Raw genomic sequence first — 12,778 nt, forward strand, 5'->3', positions numbered from 1 at the left:
CAGACTCACACAGAAAGATCCTGTGCTCCAGCCGGGACTGGAACCCTGAACCTTCTTGCTGTGAGGTATTTTTATCTCACAAGTGGAAAAATGTAGAATCTTCATGTCATTACATGTCGTTCTCCATTGGGTCACTAGGGGGCAGCACCTACCTGCATCACCAATATGAGCCTTCAGTCTGTCAGGGGGTAGAATTCAGTCACCACCAATGACATCAGAGTCAGAGTTTAGACATCAAAGACAGACATTAAAGCCTCTCTGATAAAACAAAAATATCCTGCAATATTGTTTTTCAAAAGTGAGACCCTGTTTATTCTCTAGTTTAATCTGCTGCAGTAATAATGAGCATCTTTGTCAGTCTACTGATGAATGTCAGATATCTTTGATGACCAAACCTGGACGTTTGTCTCAGTTTGACTGGAAGTCTCATTCATTCATTTCTCCTCCATGATTTCCTGCAATGATTTCCTGGTTCTGCTCCATTCAGGTTCAGAGAGCTGAGATTAAAATCACTCAGGAATAAAAGAGGAGACACCAACAAGTCAGCATGGAAGAGGAGCAGCTTTTCAAACTGGTCACCCTGGCTGCTGGTCTGGGCCTCCCTTTGCCTCGGTGCTCCTTGAACCAGTGAAGGTCCTGGTCCAGTCTTCTCCACTGAGTCCTCGTCAACAGGGAGCACCTCCCCACCAGAGAGGTGCAGGGCAAAGGAAAGGAAAACTCCAACCAGAATGAACGCTGCACTAAAAACTGCCCTCCATTTCTTGAGGGGAACGTTGGGTCTTCCTCAGGCAAACGGCAGTCAGCAGTGGCTCAACATCTGAACTGAGCCCAGACCAGGTCAGCTGATCATTCACCAGCTCAGCCCCTCCCACTCATGACGAAGACCTTGAAAACCCCAACATCACCTCCTCCACCTCAGTCTGGCGTGTGTGGATGGAGGGCTGTGATGTCAGCAGCGATGACATCACTGACACAAACACACTGATCTCTGACTGGTTTGGTTTGAGTGGGATTCAGTGACATCACACGACCTGCACCAGATGAAGGGGCGGGGCATCCAGGAGCTGTGACATCACTGGTGACTCTTGTTGGGCCGCCTTCTTGGCCAAAGTGGAGGAGAACAGGACCCAAATACAGACGGGGGAGAGGAGCGTTCAACAAAAGGAGGCTTGAATGATGAAAAGACAAAGAACAACAAAGGAACTCAAAGCACCAACAGAGGAGAAAAGACAAAGTAGCAAACAAAAGCCAAACTTCCACTGGAAACTTGGAGGAGCTGGAACAGGAGGGAGAGAACATGAGGCTGAGAACTCTGGAGAATGAGAGGTGGACAAATCCACCAGCGCAGCATCAGGAGAGCAAAGAAACCAGAAGGAGCTTTGAGGAGCTGCTGACATGCAGCCAGGGAGCGTCTGCCTGAGATGGGAGGAGCTGCTCATCCACCCAGATGGAGAAGCAGCCATCTTGCTCTTCTGACGCCGACCGGCAGAAGGAACAGAGGAGGTGAGGGGCCTCACGTTGTCATGGCAACATGGAAACATTCCACTCTGTCAGTGGTGCCTCCATCAGATGCACTTTGTCTTTGTGAAGATCAAAGTGAAAGGAAATAATAAAATAAAACAATGAAGGGTGCATGAACTGAGTGACACACTTGAGGATGACATCAGCGAAATGTGTGATGTCACACTGCTGAGTCGTGAGGTCACCACCAGAGAACAAATGAGTGATGAGATGCTGATTATTGACTCTCTACTTTAAATGATCTCACTCTCTTCCAGCTTGAAGAAGTTTGAGGATGAATGAAGTCAAGAACTGGAAAAATGGAGAACATTCATGTCATTACATGTTGTTCTCCACTGGGTCACTAGGGGGCAGCACCTACCTGCAACTCCTGGGAGCCCTCAGTCTCTCCTCATTTTCAGGCTCCAACTAAAATGAAGCTTCAACTGTTCTGAATCCTCTCCACCTGTCAGGTCTGTTTGAAACTTCCAGGTTTGATCAACATCCCAGTCTGAACACATCTATAGGTCAGCAGTGACCACAGCGCCACCTACTGGCAGCAGGAAATGACAGATTTGACACTGAGATGTCCTCGTCACGGCGTGATGGAGAGTTCTGATGATTCATCAGCACAATCAAACTCTGAGAGCTCCTCCCTGCATGGTTGATGAGGGTCAAAGTTCCCATGTGTCTCACTTCAGGTGGAGGACCAGAGATTTTAGGCTCACGTGAGTGGTTGATTCTAATGTAAGAATAACAGACCACAGACTAGTCAGTGAATAAAACTGCCGACTTCTTTATTGACAGAAAATGTCAGAAAAACAAAAACTAGTGGTCCCAAACCCTTTACATCCACACACATTCAATAAAGGAGTCTCCCTCCAACCAACAGACAGAAACCAGACCTCAGGAGAATCAGGTTATTGACCTCTTTTGAGTCTTATTTGAAGTTAACCCGACTTATTTGAGTTGAGGTTTAATTTGGTGGCTGGATTTCTATGATTGTTTGTTTACTTCACGGTGTCTATTTGAGTTTCCTCAGTCTAGGTTCTCATTTGATCTTGGTTCAGCCTATTTATGAGTTTTAGTTCTACGTTCCCTCTTCCTGTTGGTTTGTTTCACCGGCTCTATCCAAGCTTGAACTCCCTTTCAACAGCCCACTCATGTAACACCGATTTGGCACACAATCAGGAAACGTGAACAAAACAAAGTTATAAAAATAAAACTCAGGGCCAAAATATTTCAATTTACAACTCAATCTCACAAATCAATGATCAGAGTCTCTCCCGTTCATCAGCAGTCTTTTCGTTCAGTCCGTTATCAGTCCAAAAGAAATTCAAGGTGTCTCTGTGAAACCTGTCAGTTCTGTCCTACCACAATCCCACCGTCAGGGTCAGTGTCACCTGGGTGGGTGAGGTTTGCAGCGCCATTTTCCACTCCGACTCTCTCTCTCCTGTGGGTGGCTCGCCATCTTTTCTCCACAGCGTCAGGTGTGTTCGCACACCAGTGATCCCGCCTACAAAACCTGGCCAAATCCTCGTTCACAACGCAATCAACAAAATCCAGAATCATGGACAGCAGTTGAGTCCAGTGTCTTCTCAAAAAATGAAGGGACCAAGGAGAAGACCTCAAAAGAGTCTGCTTTGTTTACTCTTTCCTCTCTCATTCTCGAGTCGTCCGTCTGCTTTAGTTTAGTTTATTTATATTTGTACAGCACTTTTCATCCAGAGACTGCAACACAAAGTGCTTCACAGAACTGAGAGAAAACAGGCAACATTCAATAAAATATAAAACAATACAATAAATACATGTTAAGAACCCGGCCTTCCCAACCCACATGACCACATACATGCACACACCAACCCCCCACACACACACACGCATACACACAACCACACACTGACTGTAAGTAGGAACATGGCAGGGCACTGAAAATCCTAGTGAGGAAAGACCACCTATGGGAGCCATCCTCACCAGGAGGTGCCACAGCCCACAACCACAGGGAGCGCCGCCACCCAGACCCCCCCGACCCGGACAGACCGGGTACACTCCACATATAATGCAGAGCCCCCCAGCTCTCCGGGCCTGGACGATCCCAAGGACGACGCCCCCGCAGGCGGACCAGACACACCTCCCAGTGTGGAGGGCCCCCACCAGGAAACACTGGAGCTAAAAACTAAAAGACTAAAAGAAGGTAGAATAGGAAAGAACAGAAATTACAATCATATTAAAGTATCAGAATGACATAAAATATATATAAAATCTAAAAGTTTTAAGAGCTAATAAAAAAGTAGAATAAAATAATTAAAAGACTAAAGTAACAATAAGATATCGTGATAAAATGAAAGGATAAGAGAGACTAAGTCAGTTAAAAGCTAAGCTAAAAAGGGGAGTCTTGAGCCTCCTTTTAAAAACATCAACAGTCTCTGCTGTCCTGATGTTCTCTGGCTGGCTGTTCCAGAACTATGGGCCATAATGGCTGGATGCAGCCTCCCCGCGGGTTTTAGTTCTGACTCTTGGAATGACTAAAAGGCCGGTGCCAGAGGACCTCAGGGTCCGCGAAGGTTGATATGACAAAAGCAGTTCAGATAAATAAGGTGGGCCAAGACCATTAAGACACTTAAAAACTACTAAAAGAACCTTAAAATTGATCCTGAAACACACGGGGAGCCGATGCAGCGACTTTAAAACTGGTGTAATGAGCTCCCGCCCTCTGGTCCTCGTCAGCACACGTGCTGCAGAATTCTGGAGTCATTGTAGATTGTAGATGGTTGTTTTGGGGAGACCAGAGAGCAGCAGGGTACCACAAGAATCTGAACGACTGGAAATAAAAGCATGCATCAGCACCTCCGTGTTGGCCTGAGAGGAACGGGCGATTCTGGCTCTGTTCTTAAGATGATAAAAACCTCTCTTAGTTATGTTCTTGACCTGTGGAATGAAATTCAGCTCAGAGTCCAAAATGACACCCAGGTTCTTTACAGATTGTGAAGGTGATGTGATCCTTTGATGAGTTTAGGATCACTCAGAGATCAAAGACTGAAGCAGGAGATCAATGAACAAAATTCAGACATCAAAGACAGAATTCAGACATCAAAGACAGAATTCAGACATCAAACACATCCCTGATGGAGGCTACACCCCCCCCCCAGACAGTTTCCATTTAAGTAGTAAGTTTTATTTGTACAGCGCCAAATCACAACAAATGTTATCTCATGACACTTCACAAGTAGAGCAGGTCCAGCGCCTCACTCCTTCAATCAGTTTCTTCTCCGCTTCGAGGACCCTGACACCCCCCCCCCCCAGCACCAGACTCACACCACCACCTGACGACACGCCCCTCAGTGTGACCACAGCAGACGTGAGGAAGACCTTTCAGGGAATCAACCCTCGCAAAGGCCCAGACAACATCCCAGGGTGAGGACTGAAGGACTGTGCACAACAGCTGTCCAAGGTGCTGGCGGACATCTTCAACACCTCACGGGCGCTGCCATCTGTCCCCACCTGCCTAAAGACTGCCACTATTGTCCCTGTCCCCAAGTGCTCCACAGTGACAGGCCAAAATGACTACCGACCCATTGCACTCACCCCAGTAGTCATGAAGTACTTTGAGAGGCTGGTCAAGGCCCACATAGAGGCCTCCATCAATGTCTCTGTGGACCCCCACCAGTACGCCTACAGGCAACACCGCTCCACTGATGACGCCATTTCACCAGTGGTCCACAGAGCCCTCACCCATCTGGAGAGCAGGAACTCCTATGTCCGCCTTCTCTTCCTGGACTTCTCCTCTGCCTTCAACGCCATCATCTCACATGGGGGACCTGTTCAGTGGACCTGAGGACTGGTGACCTGTTCAGGGTGAACCCTGCCTCTCACCAAATGTCACCCCCCCATAACCTTTAACAAATCAGTGGTACAGAAAATGGATGGAGTGACTGATTCACTGCAGAGGCACAGTGATGTTATTAATGGAGGAGTCTTTTCATTAAAGACTGAAGCTCCATACAAGACAGAGTCTGTAGACAAGAACATCACAACCTGGGAAGCTCTCACTTCTTTGGACAGACAGCTTCGATTTCAGGTTCTACCTCTGTAAAATTGAAAGTAAAGTAAATTGAGCACCTGTGAAGGTAAAACTGATGATGTCATGACTTGTTCATTCCTCCAACGTTAAAGTCCAACAAGCTTTTGATTGGCTCTGATTCTCTGTGGCAAAATCCTACAAGAGGAAACAGAAAATCTTGAGGTTGTCTCACTTTTTTTTAAAGAAACTCAGCACAGGACAGTGATAGGAGGCTTGTTTCCTTGATGTGGGCTTCACCTCCACTGTTGTCCACATTTAAATGCTGGCTGATGCTGGTCCCCTGTTGAAACCTGGACCAGACCAGGGACCTTCAGACCTTCAGTCTAACGCTGTTCCAGCATTGGATGAAAGAGACTGGTGCTCTCGTCTTCTTCAACATTGACTTGTTCTACCAGAACAAGAGAATCTGAGCTTGGATGTCATTTAGCAGTCAAAGGCTTGTTAAACTGGTCAACATCAGCTGGTGTTCACTCTGATGATGTAGCGGTGGTCTGGATTCTTCCTTCTGGAGCACCAAGCTGCTGGGAAGAAGCCTGATGATGTCAGAGTTGTGTTCAGTGGCTCCTGCTGGGTCCATGTCTGGCAAATGGGCTCCAAAGAGTTCAGCTGTTTCAGAGGTCACGGTTGCTGTCGGCAGACGAGGTGGCCGAGTGGTTAAGGCGATGGACTACTGATCCATTGTGCTCTGCACGCGTGGGTTCAAATCCCATCCTCGTCGCAAGTGTCTCTAGTTTCTGCTCCTAGATTATGGAAGTACTGTGAGGCTTTTAACTGACACAGATACCAGTTGAGTCAACTACCCTTTCATAACCTGACCAAAACAACTCTGAAATCCAGAGCTCGCATGTGTCAATCACCTCTGGAGAAGGTCCTGCCCCCTTAGAGCAAAAATCCTCCCATGTTGTGTCTGTGTTTGTGTTGCTGCATCAGTTAAACAATGACTCTGACAGAGGGGATGTAGCTCAGTGGTAGAGCGCATGCTTTGCATGTATGAGGCCCCGGGTTCAATCCCCGGCATCTCCAGCTGGTCCTTTGGAGCCTTCATCTTATCAGCTAAATTGATCCATAAATGTGACAACAGTCGATAACAAACTAGCAGAAGAGAAACCAGTCTGTTGCATATCAAAGTATTTGTAGCAGGGTCAGTGTGACTGTGAGCCTTCATAGCCAGCATGAAGGAGCTGGTTTTATCTTTGCTGGGGAAATCCCACACACAGCTGCTCTCAGTTCCACATGTGTGTGTCCTCACTCCTCCGTCCTCCTGCTGCCCTCAGAATACAGACACAATTCAGCCTGGCAAGTTTGGAGCATAGAAGTGCTCCTGAAGAGATGTGTGTCAGCCCACAGCTGGCTGTTCTTACCTGGAACCTCAAGATGAAACTGCTTCCACAGATTGGAAATGAATCTGATGTTGACTTTTGGACAAATCACCTGTTCATCAGTTCATCATCACTTCCATCCATTTCTACTGCTTATCTTGTTATAGAAAGGAGTCTATCTGCTGTGTGACTGAGGCAGTTACTGTGAGCTGCTGCATGTCTCAGTGTGTGTGTGTGTGGGGGGGGGCTGTGTGAGACTGGTCGGCTGCCAAGGATTATTGATGAGATCAATCATGATCAGCTCAGAGATCACGGCACAGAAGAAGGAGACTTTTTGATTTTTGGGGGTTCAGTTTCTAAGTCAGACACATCATCACAATTTGAAGTTTTCCTCCAGTAAAAAACAAAACAACACAAAACCAAACAAAAACATGATTTGACTTTTGATGTCTACATTTTTTGGAAATTGTGAGTCCAACAAGCAGGAGGCCGTTTGAGCTTGGAAACTGTGAAGCATCACCAGTAACTGCTGGTTAATTTACAGGTGTTTCCTCCAAAAAGTTTAAAATGAACTCAATGCTGAATCCCTCGTCGTCATCACTGAGCTGCAGAACTGGTCCATGCAGGAGGCTGAGCAGGTCTTCCTCTCTGGTCCAGTGTCTCAGCACAGGTCAGAGTAGAGAATTAAAACATGAACACAAATCTTTATCAGCTGTTTACTGATATCAGTGACTACCTTCAAGTAAGAGTGTTAGTGAATGGACCCTTTTTAAAGTTTATGTTATAATGTTTGAAAAATGATGCTCACAAAAACACAATAAAAGTGTTTGTGGTAAAATGATTCCAGTAGATTTAATTGCCATTTTAATAGTTCAAGCGTATTTTGATGACATTGTTTGATGTCATGACTCACAGTTACTTTAGCAGGACCATCGGGACATGAAATCTTCCTCATCATCCCATATCGACCCTCAACCCCTCACACAGAACCAGGAGCCCTCAACTGAAGGAACCTTTAAAACTGAGAAGTTGGACAGAAAGCAGTATTTTGGTGGAATGAACCTTTAAAACTATAAATTAGAAAGTATTTTGGTGGAACGAACCTTAAAAACTATAAATTAGAAAGTATTTTGGTGGAACGAACCTTTAAAACTGTAAATTAGAAAGTATTTTGGTGGAATGAACCTTTAAAACTATAAATTTAAAAGTATTTTGGTGGAATGAACCTTTAAAACTATAAATTAGAAAGTATTTTGGTGGAATGAACCTTTAAAACTATAAATTAGAAAGTATTTTGGTGGAATGAACCTTTAAAACTATAACTTGTTTGAAAGTATTTTGGAGGAATTGGAATAATCCTTTTATACAGTTGTCAGAAATTAAAGGACAGGAAGTAGTATTTTGGTGGAATAAACCTTTAATACTGTAGTCCGAAAGGAGTAATTTGCTATCATCTAATTCGATAGGTGGCGCTGTCACCAAAAAACAAAAGTCCCAGAACTGCATTTTATCATCCAATTCAGTAGGTGGTGCTGTGGGGTCCTGGAACTGCAGCTCTCTGGTGCTGCAGGATCTCCTCTTGAAAAGCCTCACACTTCAGAGTCGTTCCAGAATCTAGGAGCAGAAACCAAAGTCTCCTACGACGAGGATGGGATTGGAACCCACGCCTGCAGAGCTCAATGGATCAGCAGTCCATCGCCTTAACCACTCGGCCACCTCGTCTCCTGACCACCATGATGTGCTGCTTTCTCTTAGCCTTTGAAACAGCTGAACTCTTTGGAGCCCATTTGTCAGAAATGGACCCAGCAGGAGCCACTGAACACAACTCTGACATCATCAGGCTTCTTCCCAGCAGCTTGGTGCTCCAGAAGGAAGAATCCAGACCATCGCTACATCATCAGAGTGAACACCAGCTGATGTTGACCAGTTTAACAAGCCTTTGACTGCTAAATGACATCCAAGCTCAGATTCTCTTGTCCTGGTAGAACAAGTCAATGTTGAAGAAGATGAGAGCACCAGTCTCTTTCATCCAATGCTGGAACAGCGTTAGACTGAAGGTCTGAAGGTCCCTGGTCTGGTCCAGGTTTCAACAGGGGACCAGCATCAGCCAGCATTTAAATGTGGACAGCAGTGGAGGTGAAGCCCACATCAAGGAAACAAGCCTCCTATCACTGTCCTGTGCTGAGTTTCTTTAAAACAATGTGAGACAAACTCAAGAGTTTCTGTTTCCTGTGTTGGACTTTGGCTCAGAGAATCAGAGCCAATCAGAAGCTTGTTGGTCTTGGATGCTGGTCATCAGGGGCAATGAGGGGCTCAGTGTCTTGCTCAAGGACACTTCAACATGATCACCAGCTGAAGTGAGAACTGAACCAGCAACTCTGCTAGACGGCCACTCTTCCTCCAGGCCGTGCCCCCCGAACCTGAATCATCATGATGTCATTATTTGTTGCTTTAATTCACCAAATGTGTGACGTGGTGAGTTTGTCAGGAGTTTAAAGACCAAAGTTGTGAACACACAGAGAAGTAAACCTGTCAAAGCTGCTTCACTTGATGAGTGAAACTGAGGAACTGATAGAAGAACAACAAAGAAAATGGAGTCAGAGGGTCGTCTTCTTCACCGCTCAGTCACAACACTGACACACACTGACACACACACACACACACACACACACAAATAGTTTGTCTTTGAGAGAGGACAAAAAATATTTGACTGTGCTGACATGAACTTTCATTGTCTAATTTCAGTCTCCTACAAAAGTGTGTGAATGTGGTCGTTGTGGCCGAGTGGTGAAGGCGATGGACTAGAAATCCATTGGGGTCTCCCTGCTCAGGTTGGAGTCCTGCCAACAACGTTGAACTGTTGACAATTTAAATTTGACCCATTTTGCCACCACTCTGTCCTTCATCACAGCATTTAACATCAGGACTGCTCCCAGATCAGCTCCATGACCTCATCCCTGCACCAGAGTCCCGCCCAAGTTCATCAAAAACGGCCAAGCATAAATATATAATATGTATATAATGTGAAGACACCTGTACAGGTGCGTTAACGTGCTTAATAATAGAGAATGAGTGAAGGGTGTGTTCAGAGTGGAGTGCAGTACCACAGTCAGGCCAGCAGGTGGGGCTTTCGTTGGTGCTGTCTACCTAATTGCGGTATCTGTGCTCTGCCAGCAGAGGTCGTGCTTCACCACCAATCTTCTCGGGTGTCTGAGTGGTGCCGCCATGTTTAGGTTGTAGCAGGAGGACGTAGCTGTAGGTCGTAGCAGGAGGACGTAGCAGGAGGACGTAGGTTTCCGCTTGGCAATTTGGATGTAGCGAAAGTCACGTTATGAATGGAGGGCTGAGTTGGAGCAGAGGGGGGCAGGATCCTGGGGGTGGACTGTCTTTAGGAGGCTGAGGTGTCTGGTGGTCTTGGTGGACCCTCTGCATCTCAAGCTGAGACCACAGAGTCCTGTGTTCTTGAGTCATTGTCTATAGTCTCTGTTGTTGGAGAGCTCAGTGTGGTCCCTGATGGTCTAGTGGCTAGGATTCGGCGCTTTCACCGCCGCGGCCTGGGTTCGATTCCCGGTCAGGGAATGAGTTATTTAGAGGTTGAGGGAGAGGTGATCAGGTGGTCCACATGATGGTGGAGGTGATGAACTGTGAATCCATCATGGCTCCACTCTCACCCCCATTGTAGTGTTCTTGGTTCACTCTGCCATGGCCCCATGTTGAAGGGTGACTGTCTCATTCAGGTTCAACCCTTTGTTAGACTCTATTAAGTCACTGACTCCTGCAAGGACAAACTGTAATCCTCCTTAGTAGCTTTGGTTATTGATGATCTGCAATGGTTCGTGGGGGTGGAGCCTATCCCAGCAGCCCTCAGGTGAGGGGCGGGGTTTAGCCTGGACAGGTCACCAGTCCATGGCAGGGCCATCACAGAGAGACAGATTGATTAGAAAAATGTTCATCCCCAGTTTGAAGTTAGAGACAGGATTTAAGTGTGGAAGGTTTTTGTATCTTCAATTTAATTCTGAGTGTTGGAAACTGTTTCTAACAAACTCTACTGTTAAACAGTCAAAATGTTTTCAAACCAAGCTGAATGCTCTCATATACTTTTTAAAGTTGAGTTTCTCTCACGTCCTCCTGAGATCAAAGACAGAATTCTAGGTACAAATAAATACACTATCAAAGCCCTGATGACATCATCATCAATTCTGACTTTGATCTGGAGGCTCTTGCTTTCTTGCTTCAAATAAAAAACGTTGTTCCAGGGAAAAGTCTGCACATAAACACACACACACACACACACACACACACACACACACACACACACACACACACACAGCCTGTCTTCAGTATAAAATGGTCTGTCACGTTCTCTCACGTTGGAAGATTTCTCTGACTCCATTGTGAATACAGAGACTCTTCATCTGCCACCTGAGTCTTGATCCACTGATTCCTCTGATCCACCTCTTTCTGCTCCAACAAGGCTGACATGGATCAGGTGGGTCCATGTCATCCAATCAGGAGGTTTCTCCTCTCAGTTAATTTTCTTCATCCCAGTTTAGATTGATTCTTCTCAGCCTGATGAAGGAGCATCTGATCAGGTGTTTGGCTGCTTGTTGGTTGTAATTCCATAGATTTTAATCTCAGATGTTATAGAATTAATAAGAACATCTTAAAGACCTTTGTCCAACACTTGAAACTCTCCTGTCTGTCCAGGCCCAACTGGCCTTTGGTAGTGAGGTGGTGGATGCATGTGAATGAAATGAGGCTGGTGTTGCTGTGAGGAGCCACTAGAGGGAGACACCTGTCGTTCCTCCCAGCTGACAACGAGGCTTCACAGCTGCATTTGAAGCTGTCCTTTATTGGTCCCAACTGTCTTGAGCTCAGGGGCCAAACTCACCAACAACACTTCCTCCTGGTCATGTGGTCTGTTTGTCAGGAGATTCCCAATCCAAAGTTGTTGACACACAAGAGAAGAAAACACGTCAAAGTTTGTTCATTTTTATGAATCAAACTGAAAATGAACAGAAGAGTGACAGTGAAAATGGATTCAAAAATAATGAATAATCATGAATAATGAATAAATGCTCAGAATTTACTGGCATTTGACTGCATTTTGTGGTTAATCAGTAGATGAAAGAGGAACATATATATTCTATACATGTGATGTACGTACGTGGCTGTGGACAAAAGCGTCTGCTCAATGAAATTGTAGGATTGTAGACTTCTATAAATGTAGAATATAATTGTAGAAATGCTCTCTCTCACCACCCCCAACGTCTGTGCCAGGGTCTCTGGCCAGTGGTCAATGGGCTCATATCACCTGCCCAGGATGGATCCAGCTTGCTTGTCTTTGTAATTCTGCACTTATTAGAGACCTGGAAACAAAGGAATGCTGAAAAAGAGAAAATAGGACCTCACACAAATGGGCTTGTGACAGAAATTAAGATCATTTTGTGAATATCCATCCTCTTCAAATGTGTGTGTGAATGTGGTCGTTGTGGCTGAGTGGTGAAGGCGATGGACTAGAAATCCATTAGGGTCTCCCTGCTCAGGTTGGAGTCCTGCCAGCAACGTTAAACTGTTGATGTTCTATGTCAGGGTGAACGTCCTACCTGTGCCTGATTCAGTGTGGTGGCTCACACCTGAATTTATCCAAACTAGCTAACTTCTTAACGCCAATCTACACAGTTTGAATCATCAAAACCTCAAACTGCAGTAAGAATTTTCAATTCTCTCATCCACAACAATCCTCATCAATAAAATCTGGAAGAAGGAACCGCAGAAAGTCTGCAGGAGAACGTAGATGAGTGCTGCCACCGACCCGTCGTGGGGAGGACCGGTAACGTGGTGACCCCACTTCCCAAAAGAAGCCGACCGTCCAGCG

General features: G+C 45.8%; 3 non-coding genes across 3 annotated transcripts; all 3 read left to right on the top strand.

Annotated features, from left to right (window-relative positions):
* The first annotated feature begins 6,217 nt into the window (after positions 1-6,217).
* Positions 6,218-6,299, top strand: trnas-acu (transfer RNA serine (anticodon ACU)). Its single transcript has one exon. It is a non-coding gene; the product is annotated as a tRNA-Ser (tRNA).
* A 233-nt stretch (positions 6,300-6,532) lies between these two features.
* On the top strand, positions 6,533-6,604 carry trnaa-ugc (transfer RNA alanine (anticodon UGC)). Its single transcript has one exon. It is a non-coding gene; the product is annotated as a tRNA-Ala (tRNA).
* Positions 6,605-10,407: 3,803 nt separating this feature from the next.
* On the top strand, positions 10,408-10,479 carry trnae-uuc (transfer RNA glutamic acid (anticodon UUC)). The gene has a single exon. It is a non-coding gene; the product is annotated as a tRNA-Glu (tRNA).
* Positions 10,480-12,778: the final 2,299 nt, after the last annotated feature.

Source organism: Aulostomus chinensis, chromosome 1, assembly GCF_037954235.1.
Source record: "Aulostomus chinensis isolate RoL2024-O1b breed Wild chromosome 1, RoL_Achi_v1.0, whole genome shotgun sequence".
NCBI classification, from domain to species: domain Eukaryota; kingdom Metazoa; phylum Chordata; class Actinopteri; order Syngnathiformes; family Aulostomidae; genus Aulostomus; species Aulostomus chinensis.